Below are 7,485 nucleotides of genomic sequence, written 5' to 3' on the forward strand. Positions count from 1 at the left end.
GGAACTGAGTGATACCTCCTGGGGCTTAAATGGCACAGATTGTGATTGGCTGTCGTTCAGTATTATGTTAATGAAGTAGCCTTTTTAAAAAAACTTTGGACATTTAATTTCCACGTAAGTGTTAAAATCATTGTTGAGTGATAGTATCTGAATCATTATACAGACTGGAAAGCTTTTCTCTTTGCCAGTGGAATCAGAACGAGGGAAACTATCTCACCATGACTGTAAAGTATGCGGCTGTGGTAGACCTGGTGGAGGTGATGATGCCAATGTTAACACTATACTTTCAGGGATCATTTCTATAGTTCTTTACTAGAGAAGTTTCTCTGAGTGTGTAGAGCACCCAAAACCACGAGGAGGAGATGCAGCATCCTCTCCTGAGCGTGAAGCTGGCTCTTGGTGTTGCTTTGGTAACTGCCACTTGCCATTGATGATCGTTCTTCTCTCTCTTGGGAAAGAAGAGGGAGAGGATGCATTCTGAGTGGTTTTCGGTTTTTTACTTGGTTAAAAAGAAAGAATAACTTTGTCAGCAGTGCTGCAGTCTGCTTTTGCAACCATTAACAGACAGCTGTGGATACTTTGAGATACGCACAGTTGCGCCTGCTTTTTAAAAAGCCTTTATTGGTCAGATTATTACAGTTGTTCCAATTTTTTTCCCCCATAGCTCCCCTCCACGCGGTTCCCACCCCACCCTCTGTCCTTACTCTCATCCCCCCACTGTCCTCATCCATAGGTGTACGGTTTTTGTCCAGTCTCTTCTTGCACCTCCCACACCCCATTCCCCCCAAGAATTGTCAGTCTATTCCCTTTCTATGCCCCTGATTCTGTTATACTCACCAGTTTATTCTGTTCATCAGATTTTTTATTCACTTGATTTTTAGGTTCACTTGTTGATAGATATGTACTTGTTCATAATTTTTATCTGTATCTTTTTCTTCTTCCTCTTCTTAAAGAATACCTTTCATCATTTCATATAATCCTGCTTTGGTGGTGATGGACTCTTTAACTTTTTCTTATCTGTGAAGCTCTTTCTCTGACCTTCAATTCTGAATGATAGCTTTGCTGGGTAAAGTAATCTTGGTTTTAGGTTCTTGCTATTCATCACTTTGAATATTTCTTGCCACTCCCTTCTGGCTTGCATAGATTTTGTTGAGAAATCAGCTGACAATCTTGTGGGTACTCCCTTGTAGGTCACTTGCCGGAAGCCGGTCCATCCTTGCTGCTTGACACAGTCACTGCAGGAAAGAAACATCTCCACAGCATATGTTTTAAGGGACCTGGCGTATATAGCATACTGTTCTTAATATGTTTGCTCTCCTTAGCGCTATGTGTTTTAACCAAGGTAACCTCTTCGAGAAAGGTTGTTTCCCCTTGTAGGGATTTTTCCCTGAAGTTATGGAGGGGATAAAATCCCTTAACTAAGTGCCAGGGGGGTAGTTAATCACTTTAACTACAAACAATCATGCTTAAGCTATATAATCTTTACTCCCTGGAATGGAGATAAGAAATGCCCTAACCTTTGGAATAGAAATTGACAGGATTAAAATCAACTGGTATAAATACAGATGTAACAAGACAATAAACACCAGTACTTGGCTGGATATCCTAACCAGAACTTGGCTAGAGATCCTGGCTAGGCTGCTGATCAACTGAAAGCTGTCTCCGTGTCATTCCTTCTTTGCCGACTCCATCCACACCTTTGGGGACCCATGGACCTGCTGGGGCAGGACCTCAACAGTAACTGACTATTTTTCTCTTGCTGCTTTTAAGATTCTCTCTTTGTCTTTTGCTCTTGGCATTTTAATTATGATGTGTCTTGGTGTGGTCCTCTTTGGATTCCTTTTGTTTCGGGTTCTCTGTGCTTCCTGGACTTGTAAGTCTGTTTCTTTCACCAGGTAGAGGAAGTTTTCTGTCATTATTTCTTCAAATAGGTTTTCTTTTTTTTCTTTTTTTTAAATATGTTTTATTGATTTTTTACAGAGAGGAAGGGAGAGAGAGATAGAGAGTTAGAAACATCGATGAGAGAGAAACATCGACCAGCTGCCTCCCGCACATCTCCCACTGGGGATGTGCCCGCAACCCAGGTACATGCCCTTGACCGGAATCGAACCTGGGACCTTTCAGTCCGCAGGCCGACGCTCCATCCACTGAGCTAAACCGGTTTCGGCTCAAATAGGTTTTCAATATCTTGCTCTCTCTCTTCTTCTGGCACCCCTATAATTCGGATGTTGGTAGACTTGAAGTTGTCCCAGAGGATCCTTACATTATCTTCATATTTTTTGGATTCTGTTTTCTTTTTGTTTTTCTGGTTGGGTGCTTTTTGCTTCTTCTTATTTCAAATCTTTGACTTGATTCTTGTGATCCTCTAGTCTGCTGTTGGAACTCTGTATAATATTTTTTATTTCAGTCAGTGTATGCTTAATTTCTAGTTGGTCCTTTTTCATAATCTTGAGAGTCTCACTAGATTTATAGAGGGTCTCACTAAATTTGTCGGCAGTTTCTAAAAATTCTTGAAAAACCTTATATCCGTGGTTTTGAACTCTATATCCAGTAGTTTGCTTTCCTCCATTCTGTCATTTGTGACCTGTTTCTTTGTTTCTGCATTTTGGCTGCTTCCCTGTGTTGATAGAGTGGCTTTCTGTGCTAGGTGTCCTATAGGGCCCAGTGGCTCAGCCTCCCCAATTACCTGAGGTAGACACTCTTGGTGCACCCCTTTGTGGGCTTTGTGCACAGTCTTGTTGTAGTTAACCATTGATTGTTGTCGGTATCACTGGGAGGAATTGACCTCCAGGTCAATTGGCTGTGAGAATCAGCTGTGTCTGCAGTGGGAGAACTTCTGTGCTGGAGACACCCTTATGGGGCAAGACTTGCTTCAGTGGGGCTTTGGTGCTCACTGAGTCTGCCCCCTGAATGTGTCCCTTATGGATCTGAGGAGTTGTAATCTGGGTGGTTCCACTCTGACCACTGGGTACACTGGCTTTTGGGTTTCTAAGGAGGTGCTAATTTAGCCTCTGCCTGAGGCTACCCAGCAGGAGCTATGGAGAGATCTTCAGGTTCCTCTTCTTTGTTTGGTGTTTGGAGGTGCCCAGATGAGGCCCAGCTGTGAAGCAATGCAAGCTGCTGTGGGGCCTTGGGCCTTCTTTTGGAAGTTCTGGGTCTCTCTGACCCAGCTGCAGTTTGTTAGGTAATTTTCATATTGCAAAGGGCCAAGCCTTTCATATGCAAAAGCCTCTACGCACAGCTTGGGTGGGTCCATGTCTCAGGGAATCAACAGGGCGGAGAAAACAGCTATGGCAGATCCTCAGTCCTACCCTAAGAGGTCCCGCATCTCAGTGTCCCAGTAATCGCTGCAAGCACCTCTGAGAGAAAGCCGCCCTCGAGTTCTGACTGATGCCAGAGAGTCGAGTTTCTTCTGGTATGAGTCTGGGTCCCCAGAGACTCGCCTGGAACTGGAGTTCAGAGCATTCAGGAGCTTGAGACTCCCTCCCGATTGAAAAAGACAACCGTGTTCTCAGTTGCCAGCCCTTTCCACATGCGCCTCAGTACCTCTGCACTTTACTTCTGCACCTCCTCTGTGTCTCAGTGTTCTTTTCTCTTTCCTTCTAGTTGTAGAATTTCCACTCAGCCAGCCTTCCTGTGGTTCTGGATGATGTCCGTTTTGTCTTTTAGTTGTATTTTTGAAGTGGTTGTGTGAGGCAACAATTTCTGGTGTTTACCTATGCCGCCATCTTGGTTTCTCCTCCCAGGCAGTTCTTCTTTTTTATATATATATATATATATATATATATATATATTATTGATTTTTTACAGAGAAGAAGGGAGAGGGATAGAGAGTCAGAAACATCGATGAGAGAGATCGATCAGCTGCCTCCTTTATGCCCCCCAGTGGGGATGTGCCCGCAACCAAGGTACATGCCCTTGACCAGAATCAAACCTGGGACCCTTGAGTCCGCAGGCCCACGCTCTATCCACTGAGCCAAACTGGTTGGGCTGGGCAGTTCTTCTTAAAGGGCCAGTGCATAGACTTATTCAGACTCAAACCCTCAGCTCCAGCACTGGAGCAAAGGCTCCATGTTTTGGCTGCTTCTCTGTGTTTGTTTCTATGTATTAGGTAAAGCTATTCTACCAATTCCAGGAGGCATAGCAGCTCTACCTAAAACATAGAAAAAAACACAGAGAAGCAGCCAAAATGTGGAGACAAAGAAACATGTCACAAATGAAAGAACAGAAGAAATCTCCAGTAAAAGACCTAAATGAAATGGAAGTAAGCAAACTTCTGGATATAGAGTTCAAAACAATAGTTATAATGTTGCTCAAGGACCTTAATGAGAGCATCAAGGGACTTAATGAGATCTCAAGGATCTTAGTGAGAACATCAAAGATATGAAAAAAGACGAGTCATAAAGGAAGAATACACTAACTGAAATGATGAATAATTTACAGGGAATCAAGAGTAAAGTAGAATAGAGGAATCAAATCAATGATTTGGAATATGAAGAAGCAGAAAACACCAAATCAGAAGTCCAAAAATGAAAAAGAATCCAAAAGTATAGAGATAGTGTAAGGAACCTCTGGGACAACTTCAAGCATATCAACATTCATATTATGTGGTTGTCAGAAGCAGAAGAGAGAGAGCAAGATATTGAAAACCTATTTGAAGAAATAATGACAGAAAACATTCCCTACCTGGTGAAAGAAATATACTTACAAGTCCAGGAAGCACAGAGTTCCAAACAACAAAAACCCAAAGAGGTTCACACCAATACATATCATAATTAAAATGCTAAGGGTTAAAGACAAAGAGAGAATCTTAAAAGCAGCAAGAGGAAAGCAGCTGGTTACCTATAAGGAAGTGCCCATATGACTGCCAGCTGTTTTCTCAACAGAAACTTTTCAGGGAGTGGCTAGAAATATTCAAAGTGATAAATAGCAAGGACCTACAACCAACATTACTCTATCCAGCAAAGCTCTCATTTAGACTTGAAGGTCAGATAAAGAACTTTACAGATAAGAAAAAGTTAAAGGAATTCACCACCACCAAACAAGTATTACATGAAATGTTGAAGGGTATTATTTAAGAAGGGGAACGAGAATTAGAAGAGAAGAAAGAGGAAGAAGGAGAAGAAGAGGGGTAAAAAGTATGAACAATAAAATGGCAGTAAATACATATCTATTAACAATTGAATCTAAAAACAAAATAAACAAACAAGAAATCTAATGAACAAAATAAAGTATGAATAAAATAGAATCAGAGACATGAAAGCATAGAATAGATAGACAAATCTCAGGGGTGGGTGGTGAGTGGAAGGAGATTAACCAAAGATTTTATATGCATATATGCACTACCCCATGGACACAGACAATAAGGGGTGAAGGCCTGGGACATAGTGTGAACCAGGTAGAGGGGGGCAATGGTGGCAAAAAAAATGGGAACAACTGTAATACTCTCAACAATAAAATTTAAAAATATATACATGTATATAAACATTTCTAGTATGCAATGTTGGACAAAAGTAAGTTTATAGTTGTTCATATGGAAAGCTAATATCATAATTAATATATATAAGGTTAAAATGTGTACTCATAACTGTAAACCTACTTTTGCTCCACCCTGTATATAAACTAGTCTTCCCTTGAGTTTTTATTATATTTCCATTTAAACACTTTCTCTCAAAAGGCATTGTTTCTCTTTTGCAAATTGTAACTTTGCTGTTACTACATCAGTCTAGAAATATAAAATCCCAAGTCCCCAAAAAAGTTTTGTTAAGTTAAATATCTTAATTTGTTTTTAGTCACATCTTTTATATTAAACTAGAGGCCCGGTGCACAAAAACTTGTGCACTTGGGGGGGTCCCTCAGCCTGGTCTGTGCCCTCTCACAGTCTGGGACCCCTTGGGGGATGACCACCTGCTGGCTTAGGCTTGCTCCCCGGGCAATTGGGCCTAAGCTGGCAGTCAGACATCCCTCTGGCAGCTTAGGAGCCCTTGGGGGATGTCCACTTGCCAGCGGGGAGCAGGCCTAAGCTGCAGTCAGACATCCTTAGCGCTGCTGAGGAGGCAGGAGAGGCTCCCACCACCACCGCTGTACTGGCAGCCATCAGCCTGGCTTGTGGCTGAGCAGAGCTCCCCCTGTGGGAGCACACTGACCACCAGGGAGCAGCTCCTGCTTTGAGCGTCTGCCCCTGGTGGTCAGTGTGTGTCATAGTGATCAGTCATTCCCAGTCATTCTGCTGTTAGGGTCAATTTGCATATTACCCTTTTATTATATAGGATAGAGGCCTGGTGCATGGGTGGGGGCCAGCTGGTTTGCCCTGAAGGGTGTCCCGGATCAAGGTGGGGGTCCCACTGTAGTGCCTGGCCTGACTGGGTGAGTGGCTGATGGCTGTTTGCAGGCTGGCCACAGCCCCTTCAGGGTGGGGGTCCTCCCTGGGGTTCCTGGCCAGCCTGAGTGAGGGGCTGATGGCTGTTTGCAGGCTGGCTAGAGTGACTCCAGGGTAGGGGTTCCCCCGGGGGTGCCTGGCCAGTCTGGGTGAGGGGCTGAGGGCCATTTTCAGGCTGGCTATGCCCCCATTGAGCACCCTTACCCCATGAGGATGTGGCCAGCCTGGGTGAGTGGCTGATGGCTGTTTGCAGGCTGGCTAAGCCCCACAGTGGGGACCCTCACTCCATGAGGGTGTGGCCAGCCTGGGTGAGGGGCTGAGGGCCGTTTTCAGGCTGGCTAAGCCCCCCAGTGGGGACCCTCACCCCATGAGGGTGTGGCCAGCCTGGGTGAGGGGCTGATGGCTGTTTGCAGGCTGGCCACGGCTCCCAGCCACCCAAGCTTCCAGTGGAGGCTGGCTGGAAGCAGGTATCTGGGATTTATTTGTCTTCTATAATTGAAACTTTGTTGCCATGCGAGGAGGCCCTAGCCGGTGGGAAGCTTGGCTTCTGCCATCACCCAGGCCACAAAGCTTCTGGCTTGATCCAGCTCCATGGCTGCCGGCCGCCATCTTGGTTAGGTTAATTTGCATATAGTCATTCTGATTGGCTGGTGGGCGTGGCTTAGGGCATAGCGAAGGTATGGTCAATTAGCATCTTTCTCTTTTATTAGTGTAGATTCCATACCAGCACCTAGATCTATATCCAGTCTGTACATTTTATCATCAGGATTAGTTTTTTAGTTGGAATTCAACAATATGAGCAAAAAGTATATGATATCTGATGAACTTTAATCCCCCCAAATAAATTATTGTGAAGAGAAATTGATTTAACAAGTCTTAAAACCCAAGAAACTCAATTTCACTTTAAAATATTGAATTTTTTGACTTGTGTTTTGAGTTGGTTTTCAATCATTTTACTTTTATTTTTACTCCTGCAGTAATGGGCAATATAGGAGGAGGAAATATATTTGTGCTCAAATATTTTGATAGACATTTATATTTTGGCTTTAGTCTAAATCATGTCTATGTATTTATTTTCCCTTGACAGATGAAATTTGACTAGTTCT

The 7,485-nt window shown here is 43.5% G+C and overlaps 1 non-coding gene across 1 annotated transcript; it reads left to right on the top strand.

The window, feature by feature from the left end:
- The first annotated feature begins 274 nt into the window (after positions 1–274).
- LOC111825098 lies at positions 275–486 on the top strand. Its single transcript, XR_002828201.1, has one exon. It is a non-coding gene; the product is annotated as a small nucleolar RNA U3 (small nucleolar RNA).
- Positions 487–7,485: the final 6,999 nt, after the last annotated feature.

Source organism: Myotis lucifugus, unplaced genomic scaffold (assembly GCF_000147115.1).
Source record: "Myotis lucifugus unplaced genomic scaffold, Myoluc2.0 scaffold_13, whole genome shotgun sequence".
In the NCBI taxonomy this organism is placed as follows: Eukaryota; Metazoa; Chordata; class Mammalia; order Chiroptera; family Vespertilionidae; genus Myotis; species Myotis lucifugus.